Below are 12,570 nucleotides of genomic sequence, written 5' to 3'. Positions count from 1 at the left end.
CTCTCATGCTTCAGAATATATTCTCTAGCTTCATTCAGGTTTCTATTCAAATATCAGCTCCTCAGGTCTCTACTCCTAACCCTCACCCTAACTCAATGCCTGTCTTTAATGCCAGTCTAAAATGCCACCTCTGTCACTCTCTAGGCCTTTACCTGCGTTTGCCTTTCACACTGCCCTACAGACCATCATATGATGTCTGACTCACTCCAGGGAATGTCAGCTCCACCAGAGCAGAACATTTGTTTGCTTCAACTGCTGAATCTTCAGTTCTTAAAAAGGGCTTTGAACATAGCAGATTCTCCATAAATATTTGTGGACCTCTCCCCGCAAAAAAAAAAAAAAAAAAAAAAAAAAAGAAGTTCTACAGTCAGTATAATATTCTCCTTTGTCCTGGTGAACAGAACCTGAAATTAAACGCTTCATTTCTAATTGTAAAAATTCAGAACCCAACCTGTTGATGAGGAAAGAAAATGGAGGAGCAGACAATCATCCCCTTATTACAGAAAAATTTCTCCTCTACACTTCCCAATGTGGAAGATCAGCAGGGGAACTGCCCTGGGCAGGGGAGACCATGTGAGGATCTGAGCTGAGAACAGGCGTTCTCATCTGCAGCAGATTGTAACCTGTGAATTATCTCCCCCTTTATTTGGGAGGCGCTGTGCTGGCCTTGAATGGGGCTTTGAAGTCCTGAATATTCAGGAACTGTCCTGAAATTTCCCCTCTTCCGAATCCAGCAGGACTGCAACTTTCAGGAACTGTCAATTGTCTAGGGAATATAAACAAAAGAACAAAGGCAAAGTTGGCTCATTAGAAGAGAAGCAATCTCAGATTGAACTGAATATAAAACCCACTTGGAATTTAAACACCAGAGTGGTATGTAGGAGGAACATGATTACGAACTCTGGGGAGAGGTCCCGATAAACCAAAGCAATTCCATCCTGGTTCTCAGTCCCTGTTCATAAAAATTTCACAGAAGGGGAACAAGTCTCCAGAGCTTGAGCTTCTGGCATAGCAACCCCGCTGCCAGTTGCCTCTGTTTGCTTTGAGATATCAGAAGGGAGACTCCAGGCAAGCTGGCTTTGATTTGTCTAAATATAGTCTCTTTTCTGAGAGTATGGTGAATCAAGCAAGGGGTCCTGGGGCCAGCATGGTGTTTGGCATTTTTACTTTATGGGCTGCATGACGTTTCGCAATTCCTTCCCCTCTGCAGGCCTCAATTTCTCCCTCCATTGAGAAAGAAATCCAGACAGCATTTGAGCTCCTTTTTCTCTGTTCCTTCAAACCTTATTGTCCACGGCATCCAAGGCTACAGTGTATTTTCCTGACCTGTCCTTTTCATCCTCTACACTTGCTTTTCTGTTTGCAGAGAAACTGTTCCTGGCTTAATGTGGAATTGAACCCCAGAATGCAGAAAAGCTCTGAGTCTCAGTCATAGACACCCAGGAGGACTCTCACTGCTGGTCAGACAAATGCCTGGACTTTGGGTCGCCATTCCTGTCTCTTTTGACACCACTGCCTGTTTTGCCAAGTTCCCCTCCATGGCATGTGACAGCATGATGCCCCAAGGGAGAAAAGCTGCCAAGAAGGGCCCTGAGTCTTTGGCATTGGGCGAGAAGGCGGCGCTCTCCTAGCATATGACTTAGGCTACAAGGGGATGCTTGCCTGCTGAGCACTGTCAGTTTCCTTGCTTAGAAAATGGAAATGAGAAGAATCCTGTCCATCTCAGAGGACTTTATGGGAATCAGATGAGAAAAGAGGTTCTGGGGAAAACTTTGATTTGCTATTTTGATCCTTGAGTCCAAGACTCTCAGCCACTGCTTTGACCTCCTACCTCTCCGGCATGCTATCTCTTTACTTCACCCACCCCGGTAGCCTCTCCAGCAGTAACAGAGCAGCTCACAGCATGGGCTCTGGAGTCAGGCTGCTGGGTGTTTCCCACTGGCTCTAATCTTACCAGCTGTGTGACCTTAGGCATGTTAAATCACCTCTCTGATCTTCAGTTTTCTCATCTGAAAGTGGGGATAAAACAGAACCTACCTCAAGGGTTGCTGTGAGATAATGTTTGAAATGCACCTGGCACAGCACCTACAATACATTCATTCCTGCTGCTATTAGTGTTACTTCTTTGAAGATCCACAGCCTGTTACCACTAATAGGATCAGTGGGAGACTGAATATAACTAATGTGACTAGTAGGCGTCCTGAACACTGGCAGCTCTCTCGAGGTGTGGTCCACAGAACTTTGGCAGTCCTCCAGATCCTTTCAAGAGGTCCACAATGCCAAAATTATTTTCAGAGTCATACTACTTGGCGTTTTTTACTGTGTTGACATTTGCACTGATGGTGCAAAAGCAATGATGCCCAACTGTGCAAGTGGTCATTGTATTCTTTACCACCGTGCATGCCCAGAGAGGGGGGAATGCCAGTTTCACTTAACAATGTCTTTTATTAAGCAGTAAATATTGTTATTTTTATTAAATTTTGACCCCATTTTTACTTGAAAGAATGACTAACAGACAAACTATGATTATTTAGATGTGGGCATGTAGCAGACATTTCCACAGAAATGAATGAGGTAAGCCTGTCACTTCAAGAAAAATCACTACCAATATTTGTTGCTAATGATAAAATTCAAGCTTATAAGTAAATTTTGGAAAGCTTATATCTGCCACCGTAAACTTGTCAGCTTCCCAATACTATAAGATTTATAGTAATAGTAATTAATGTGATTTTTTTGTATTGTAGAATGAAATGTGTCAACATTTAGAAGACCTGCATAACTAATATTTGCCCAATGATTAATGTACGATGTTACAAAATCACGCATGGGTAAAAGATCCTTTGAAAGCGTAAGCTGGACCAATGGATTATATGTAATCAACTAAGGAAAAGTTCATTGATAAGGTTCCAGATTTTGCATTGCAACTAACCTTTCAGAAACTGCCACAAGTTTTTGTGTAATATCAAAGAAGAATATCCATGACTACCTAAGATGGCCATTAAAATATTCCCCCTTTTTCCAACTATGCCTCTGAGTGAGGCCAGATTTTATTTATATGCTTCAACAAAACATCACATTGTAACAGACTAAATGAAGAATCAGATGATAATCAAGCTATCTTCTATTAAGCCAGATGTTGAAGAGATAAGCAAACATAAAATAATGCCATTTCCTGAATATAATTTTTTAATTCTGAAGCATTTTCATAAGGAAACGTCAATTATGTTCCCATGTCATGGGTGTATTTTTGTTACTTTTATATGAATTAAAGCAATAACTTTAAATTTTATGTTTTAACTTCTTATTTGGTAAATATCACTAGATGGAATCTACATAAATGAAATCTATGTGTAGTTCTCAATCATCTTTTTAGGAGGGTAAAGAAGTCTAAGACCAAGAAGCTTTAGAACCACAGCTGTAAATGTTTGAGAGAGAGATAGAGAGCAAAAGAGGGTAAAGAGAAGTTCCCATGCTAAGCATAGGAAGTGACAGGCCTGTAGTGTGCTCTGTTCCTCAGCTCACACCAGGAACACTCTGGAGTTCCCTGTCCAACACAGAGCCTCACATTTTAGCAAGGATACTGACAAACTGAACATTATTCCAAAAAGGGTAACTGGAGGATAAAAATCATGTCCCCGGAGGAACAATAGAAATAAGTAGATAAACACCTTGAGGCCGGGCACAGTGGCTAACTCCTGTAATCCCAGCACTTTGGGAGGCCAAGGCAGGCAGATCACTTGGGGTCAGGAGTCCCAGACCAGTCTGATCAACATGGAGAAACCCCATCTCTACTAAAAAATACAAAAATTAGCCAGCGGTGATGGCATACACCTGTAGTCCCAGCTATTAGGGAGGCTGAGGCAGGAGAATCGCTTGAACCTGGGAGGCGGAGGTTGATGTGAGCCAGTATCATGCCACTGCACTCCAGTCTAGGTGACAGAGTGAGACTCTGTCTCCAAAAATAAATAAATAGGCCAGGCGCAGTGGCTCATGCCTGTAATCCCAGCACTTTGGGAGGCTGAGGTGGGCAGATCACGAGGTCAGGAGATGGCGACCATCCTGGCTAACACAGTGAAACCCCATCTCTACTAAAAATACAAAATATTAGCTGGGTGTGGTGGTAGGCACCTGTAATCCCAGCTACTCGGGAGGCTGAAGCAGGAAAATCACTTGAACATGGGAGGTGGAGGTTGCAGTGAGCCAAGATCGCGCCACTGCACTCCAGCCTGGGCAACAGAGCAACACTCTGTCTCAAATAAATAAATAAATAGGCACATATATACCATGGAATACTATGTAGCCATAAAAAAACAATAAGTTCATGTCCTTTGCAGGGACATGAATGAAGCCGGAAACCATCATTCTCAGAAAACCAACAGAGGAACAGAAAACCAAACACCGCATGCTCTCACTCATAAGTGGGAGTTGAACAATGAGAACACATGGACACAGGAAGAGGAACATCACACAACCAGGGCCTGTCGGGGGGTGGGGGGAAAGGGGAAGGAAAGCATTAGGACCAATACCTAATGCATGCGGGGCTTAAAACTTAGATGATGGGTTGATAGGTGCAGCAAACCACCATGGCACATGTATACCTATGTAAAAACCTGTATGTTCTGCACATGTATCCCAGAAATCAAGGTAAAATTTAAAAATAAATAAATAAATAAATAAACTTACTCTGGGGAAAAAAAGGCAAAAATAAAAATAAAATAAAATTTATAGAACTATAATAGCTTCTTCAAATCTCTGAAAGGCTGTCAGAAAAATGTTGACCAAAGGGTTGTATAAGAATGGCCTCAAATATATATTTTGGTACACCAATATTTTTTCTTCTGTTTTCTCCTCTGTCATTCTGTAATGATTCTCCCTGCTCTAAAATGTTGTTTCTAGTCTCTTCTCATTCCCTTCTGTTTTTCTCTTTCTTTTTCTAGCTTGCTTTCTTTTTCTCTCTGACCCCTTTCTCTCCTTCCCTTCCTTTCATTAAATTTCTTCCTTAATTATCCACAATATATAATAAATATATTTTTTTCAAAAAGTTTTGTTTCTTTTTTTTCTTAAAAAGGTGTGAGTAGGAGGAGAATGAGGAAGAAGAGGAGGGAGGAAGAGGGGAGGGCCCAGGGGGAGGCGATGGGGGAAAAGAGAATAAAGAGGAGGGAGAGGAAGAATAAAAAATAATGATCTGGGCTGGGTGCGGTGGCTCACGCTTGTAATCCCAGCACTTTGGGAGGCCGAGGCGGGCGGATCACGAGGTCAGGAGATCGAGACCACAGTGAAACCCCGTCTCTACTAAAAATACAAAAAATTAGCCGGGCGTGGCGGCGGGCGCCTGTAGTCCCAGCTACTCGGAGAGGCTGAGGCAGGAGAATGGCGTGAACCCGGGAGGCGGAGCTTGCAGTGAGCCTAGATTGCGCCACTGCACTCCAGCCTGGGCGACAGAGCGAGACTCTGTCTCAAAAAAATAAATAAATAAATAAATAAATAAAAATAATGATCTGTTTTCGTTCCCCCTCTGTAACCTGATGTATTTAATAAGACAAAGGTGTGAATGATGGTGGTTCCCAGGGCAGGAGCAAGAGCATTTTCTCCCAGCGTGGAGAGCAGGAGGGTGAGTAAGGCTGAGCCTTGGGCTTTGGGTGTTATTTATCTCAGGTTCATTAGTCACAAAACAGTGAGTGTGAATGTTTTACAGACAATGTGAGGCAAATAGAATAGAGAATTTTAGAATATTTTTAAAAGACTTGTAATAAGATTCCTCCTCTAGGAAAGGAGCTTAAGGAAATTAACATATAGGCATGAAACTATGCACAAGAATGTCTGTCACAGTATTAATTAAAATAATGAAGAACTGATATACCCTAAGTGTACAACAATAAATGATTAAATTATTTCTGAGATACAAATGTAAATTAAGACTATTAAGCAATCAATAAAAATAATTAATAGAGAAATAAATAATGGCATGGGGAAATACAAGATAATGTTGAAATTTAAAAAATGATGAAGATACCAAATTAAATATATGTAGTAATTTAGTCAATATATTTTTATTAAGCTGCTACTTGCACTATAGCAGATATTGGACATTTAGTGTTGTGCATAATCCCTGCCTTTATGCAGTTTAAATTCAAATAAAAAATATAGATTTTAAATAATTAATTAGACAAATAATTAGTTGCATGCCTTTTGTTCCCTGTTTCAATAAAGAGACATGAATTTGTGAAAAGCTATAAGGAATGATAAAATATTAATGGTGGGTTTTTAGATCTAAAGCTGTAGGTGCTTGATATATTCCTTGCAAGTTACATATTTTCCAAATTTCCTAGAATAAGAATACATTACTTTTAAAATCATCTTAAATGTCAATGTTAAATAAGGAAAAATATCTAAGGAACACACTCTTGCAATTAATTTCTAACCTTCAGCCTCCCTTCCTTTCTCCTTTACATCATTAGACACCAATGACACCTTCTACCTCTATGACCTACCTAGAAAACCAAAACAGGCAGTGGCCTTCATTCTTTTTGAAAAAAGTGCTAGACAAACAGAGTTTGAGGTGTCAGGTATGCAACAAGGCAAAAGACTGTCCCTTTTCTTATGGAATTCAAAATGTGAAGACAGGAACAGACGGGTAACCAGTGCAACCGTTACTGGGCACTATGCTGAGCGCTCCATGTGCCTCATCTCATTTACTCTTCACTGCAAACTATAGAATAGAGTCTGGGTTTAGACCCATTTTACAGATGGAGAAACTGAGGCTCACTGAAGTTAAATAATACCTTGCAGGTGGCAGAGCTAGAATTCAGATTCCCATGGCCTGACTCCAAAGCCCAAGCCCTAAGTAAATCACCAGGAAGAAGACAGAGCTGTGAGTTAAGCTGTTCAAGGTCCCACAAGGGAGAGGACCTAGCCCAGACCTAAGTATGAGGGGAATCTTCCTGGAAGAAGCAACCTGTACCTGAGACCTCCAGGGTTGCAGACAAGGGCCTGTGGACTGATTCTGGAAAATGAAAGCTCAGTAGGACTAGCATGTGGAATACTGCAGGGGATTAGGGGGAAGGCAGAAATGAGGCCACAGAATAAGCAAGGAACAAATCATATAGGTCCTTGAAAACTCAGTTAGGACATTTCATCTTTATCCTCAAAAATGTTGGGAATCACTAAAGTGTTGTAAGCAGGAAAACATCAGAGTCAGTTTTCCACTTACAAAATACAATTCTGGCAACTTGGAGAATAATTTGAATGAACCAAGACTGAAGGCCAAGAGGCCAATTAGGAGGCTATAGTCATCAATCAGCAGAAAGATGATGGTGGCCCAAAGCAGGATAGAAGCAACAAGGAGAGAGATAAGATGTCTGGTCCCAGAGGTATTTTGGAAGTAAAATTGGCAGATGTAGAGGAAGTGAGACAAAGGCAGAAATAGAATGCCAAGATGTTTCTCTAATAGTGTGCCAATAGAAGTGCCAGTCGTTGAGAAAGGGGACATGGGAGGAGGCTGACCATTCTGTGGAGCAAAATCAGTTCACTTTAGGACAAGCTGGATTTGAATCACCATTGTGACATTTAGTTGGCAATGCCCAGTAAGAAGGCAGATATAAGAGTCTGAAGCTCAGGAGAAGGAGCTGGGCTAGCAGTCCATCTATCTAATGGTTGAGCCTTGGAAATGGAAGAAATTCCCTTGAGAAAGGTGTGTAATGAGAAGACAAGAAGGCTTACGATCAAATCTGAAAAACATCAGCATGTAAAGTCGGGGAAAAAAAATAAGTCAAAACAAACAAACAACAAAAAAAAAAAAAAAGAAAGAAAGAAACAGGAAATAAGCAGCTGCCAGGAAGGTAGAAAAAAAAAATGCCTAAAGAGGACAAGCGTGGTGTCATGTAAGCTGCAAAGAAAATTTTTCTGGAAGGCAGAAGTGGTCAGCAAGCAAAGAAATGTTAAAAGGATTTAGAAACAAGGAAGTTGTCAGTCACCTTTGGGAAGCCAGCTTCAGTTGCAAAGTGAGGGTAGAAGCCAGACTGGGGGGTAGCTGTCCAGCAGGCAAGTAGGTGGGAAGAAGTGGAGACAGCACATGCAAGCACCTGGAAGCATGGCTGGAAAGCAAGGAGAAAGAGGAAGCAGTAGCTGGTGGCGAAACGGCTAAATATTGGTTCCTTTCCACTTCACAGTTATCATGATTTGATAGATGAACTAGACCAATTTCTCTTTGCATGCACTAAGACTGATAAGTGGCATTACTATCAATCAGGAACCACTGAGCTTCTAAATCACCTGATTTCTCTAGGAAGATACCAAAAATAAAGATCATGTACAACCTCACAACATTTGATTTGGATTCAAGAAAGCTGCAATTAACCCTTTGATTCTATGTAATCATAAAATTTTATTATTATTTTGATTATAATGACATCAGCTAACATTTGTGGATCACTCACTATATGCCATGCACTGTTCTAAATGCTACGCATATAACTAGTTTGATCCTCACAACACCATGAGATAAATCATTATCATCATTTTACAGATGCAGAAATTGGGAGAGAGTTGAAGTAACTGGTTCACAATCACAATCGCATGGCAAGCAAGTATTGGAGTCAGGATTCCTTACGGGTGCTTCTCCCTGAATAATCCCAGGGACAGAGGAGGAAAAAAAAAAAATTGAAAAGATCTGGGGCAGAAAAGGTGAAATAATTCTGAGGTTGCCAGAACACTTCCATTCCAGAAAAGTCCTGGCATGAAAGGAGAACAAACTGGTCTGTAGGTACTCTCAGCTACTTTTCCCTAGTGGGTCAGGAGCAGACAATGGTATTTCCTGAGCCAAATGCTCTAGGCCTTGCTGGCACCAACCACGTAAATATGTTCTTTGAAATTCTAGTTGTCTGAAGGCTGGAGCACAGAGGTGAGCTGAATATCCTAAAAGGACTACTGAAGAGTGGAAAGCACAAAGTCCTTCTTGTAAGTGGTCATCCCAGCTTGATTCCACATCTGCACGGCTTTCTACCATTTGTTGAGGGCCTATCTACCATTACATCATTTTGTCTTCATGACAAGCCTAAGGGAGGCAAACCTAGGGAGGAGCTGTGAACCCTGGATCTTTACACGTCTTCTCTCTTTTTGAAACATTCTTTCTCCTCTCTATTTTTCTTATGTGATTGGTTGGCATCTGGCTTATCATTCCCTATTTCTTGTTTTACTGGGTTAAAAGGAAGGAGAGTAGTAAGAATCTTAAAAATATATTTTTATTTGGTTTTGAACTAAATGAGATAATGATCTATGTCTCTTCTTAGGAGGAAGAAACACCAATATTAACTCTTCACCAGCTGCCTGGGCACATCAGAAATACTCAAGGATAAGTGACACCCAAGTTTATGAGCCTTGTATTAGTCAGATTCAGTCAGGGTAGATTTATTATGATGGTTATGAAATAAGAGAACTGTGATATGAATTAGACGCTATGCAATTATGGCAGAAACTAGGAAAGTGAAATTCTGAAAGTGGTATTTAAAGGATCAGGAAAGGATTCATAGTAAATCTGAAAAGTCAAAAGTCAAGCACATACAGCAACACAAGTGGGCTCATAAAGGGGTAGTGCAGGAGACGTCTGTGGGAAACCATTGCCTCTCAGAGGCAACTGCTCTGGGTATTGCAGAGGAGATGATGGGCCTGGAGCTGCTGTTTGTAAAGAGGAAGAGCTGGAAGAGCTGGAAGCTACCAGGTACTGCTATGCCTGTCACTCCATCTGATCACATGACCTTCAGAGAGTGATAATGGCTGCTGCTTCACCTCTGCCTTCCAAATCTTATGCAAGTCTCTCTCTTGTACAACTCTGGCTTGAGACCATAAAGGAAACCATACCTAGTTTCTGATTAAACCAAGCTGACACAGTAAAATCCAATTTATCCAATTGGTAAATCTCCTTTACCAATGAGAAGTAAAAGACAAACTAAAGTAAGGGTTGACTAACATGAGAAGGGATGTCTGACTAACATGAGATGGGATGTCAACTTAGAGTCACCTTGCCTTTTCTTACACCTCCTGCACGCCCAGTGTGTCAGCACATTTTCTAACACTGTACCATTATCTCCACAATGGCATGTGCATGTATCCCCTCTTCTCCCCATGGTCATTAACCCTGTTCAGATTCTCCTCACCTCTCATCTTGAAGACTGAATGTCTTTTGAGTCCTCCACTCACCCTGCTCTCTCTGGCCTCTTCATCTTTTGTGCTTGATCTTTCTTCTGCCTGGAATGCTCTTCCATCCTTTATACTTTAGGTCTTAGTTTAAAGATAACTGTATTTTGGAAGCATTTTGGGTCTCTCAAAAAATCTGAATTAGATACCACACTGATTTGCTTCTCTATTCTAGTACTTATTACATTTTAGGTCTTATTTAGTTGTCTGTGTTCCTCTCCATTCCCACCAACTAGGACCTGACACATAGGGGTTCAATAATTGTCAAGTGATTGACAGAATGAATGAATGGATGGATGAGTGAAAAAGTCTCTCCATTTCCAGTGTGTATTCTCTGTAATATCTTCTACATTCTACACTGAAATTATCTTTTTGAAAGCCTAGAATTCTTCAGTGGTTTGTCATTGCCAGTAGATAAAATGCAGACTCCTCATCTGTGCATTGAAGAGCTACCACATATAGTCTCAGCCTACTTTTTCGTTTTTTTTCTTGAGATGGAGCCTGTCTCTGTTGCCCAGGCTAGAGTGCAGTGGCACGGTCTCGGTTCACTGCAACCTCTGCCTGTCGGGTGCAAGCGATTCTCCTGCCTCAACTTCCTGAGTAGCTGGGGTTACATGCGCCCATCACCACACCCAGCTAATTTTTGTATTTTTAGTAGAGACGGAGTTTCACCATTTTGACCAGGCTGGTCTCGAGCTCCTGACCTCGTGATCCACCCGCCACAGCCTCCCAAAGTGCTGGGATTACAGGCATGAGCCACCGCACCCGGCCCCAGCCTACCTTTTCTAAACGTCTCCCAGGATTCTTCCATAAGTATCCTCCATACTTTAACCAAACTTATCAACAAATTGTTCTCTGAAGAAGAGTAATTATTTGCAATAATAATTTCAAAAAACAACTTTTATTTATTTAGCATATACTATATGTTACTCATTGTAGGATATATTTTATCTATCTTACTGAATTATTAAAATAATTTTGTGAGGCTTTCATCTCTTACCCTTATTTTAAAGATGAGAAAACCAAAGTTCAGAAAAGATAAGTCACTTGCCCTAAGTTACTTGGCCAAAATCACATAACTAGTAGGTGATGAAACCAGTATTTAAATTCATGTATTATCCAAAGTCAAGGCTATAACCATTCCACTTTACCGTATCTTCCTGCAAGAAGTTTTCAATAACCATTTGTTGAATTATTTAATTAACTAGGTGACTAATATAACCTACATACTTTGTATAGCTTATCTCATTAGCATTCACACAACAGCTTTATGAGAGAGAAGCTATTATTATTCCCAGATTACAGATAACAAAAGTGAGACTCAAAGACGTAAAGTAACTTACTCTAGGCCACACATTTCAAAAGGGAGAAAACCGGGAAATTGAACCCTGGTTTGTTTGCCTCCAGGTTGGAGCAACTAGCCACTATGCAACACCACTCCTAGTTAGAATCACCAGCTGCTAGAGCTGGACTGGCCTCAAGTTACCATCTTGTCTCACAGCCCTCACTTAATGGATACAAATAACAATTCCCAGGAAGGCTAAGTGGCAGCACTTGATTGTGGTAAACCAGGACTATGGCTTGGTGTCCAGTGTGTTTTCATTATAAAATCTGTCTTCTTTTCTCACCAAAAATTTAACCTAGATGAGAGCCAAGGCTTGCCCATTAGACAACAGGGAACACACCCAGCCCACTCAGTCTTTTCTCATGCTGTACCGTTTGCCTATTAAAATTCAACTTTATTCTGCCAGTCCTGAGGACGTCTGTTTTCTGTTTTCTAAGAATATGAGAGATTTTGAGTCAGAGACACATCATAACTATCTTCCAGGAGCTTCAGAGCAAATAGAGACTTTACTGATAGGAATGCTGTGACCATTAGACAAAGGTTCCATGAAAACAAGCTCTCAAGACTTTCTATTTATACAAGCACTGGAGCTGGTGAGTTCTGGAAGTTGAATGTTTAACCTAAGTGGATCCTGGGGAATTGTCACCTTCCTGGAGGAGTGAGAAATTCAAGAAGAGCTGAAATGCTATAAGAGCTGGAGCGCATCTACCTGGAGACTGGAAGTTGAGTGGGGCTGGGGTATAGCACAAGAAAGCAGAGAGGTGGCAAGAGGGTTTCATACTAAAGAGACAATGATTTTTTTTCACTCATTCAATTATTTCTCTTGTCAAAACATATGTATGATGCACCTACTATGAGCCACACTTTGTATGAGAACTTAAAACAGAAGGGCTTAACCTAGGCTAGCATCTCAGAGGAAACTCCTGTATTAGTCCATTTTTATACTGCTGTAATGAACTGCCCAAGACTGGGTAATTTATAAAAGAAAGAGGTTTAATTGACTCACTGTTCAGCATGGTTTGGGAGGCCTCAAG

The 12,570-nt window shown here is 40.9% G+C and overlaps 1 protein-coding gene across 5 annotated transcripts in view; it reads right to left on the bottom strand.

Annotated features, from left to right (window-relative positions):
• Nucleotides 1-12,570, bottom strand: part of SH3TC2 (SH3 domain and tetratricopeptide repeats 2) — a 209,878-nt gene that overhangs the window by 17,991 nt on the left and 179,317 nt on the right. Inside the window, exon 19 of one of the 5 annotated variants that reach the window (XR_008658873.2) lies at nucleotides 649-766. The exons of the other annotated variants lie outside the window; for them this stretch is intronic. The gene's annotated coding sequence lies outside the window, so the exon portion shown is untranslated. Of the gene's footprint in view, nucleotides 1-648; nucleotides 767-12,570 lie in introns of those variants that run through there. 5 annotated transcript variants of the gene reach the window in all.

The sequence above is a fragment of the Symphalangus syndactylus genome, chromosome 7 (genome assembly GCF_028878055.3).
Source record: "Symphalangus syndactylus isolate Jambi chromosome 7, NHGRI_mSymSyn1-v2.1_pri, whole genome shotgun sequence".
Classification (NCBI taxonomy): domain Eukaryota; kingdom Metazoa; phylum Chordata; class Mammalia; order Primates; family Hylobatidae; genus Symphalangus; species Symphalangus syndactylus.
The sequence above is the reverse complement of the archived record's forward strand: the minus strand, read 5'-3'. Positions and strand labels throughout refer to the sequence as shown.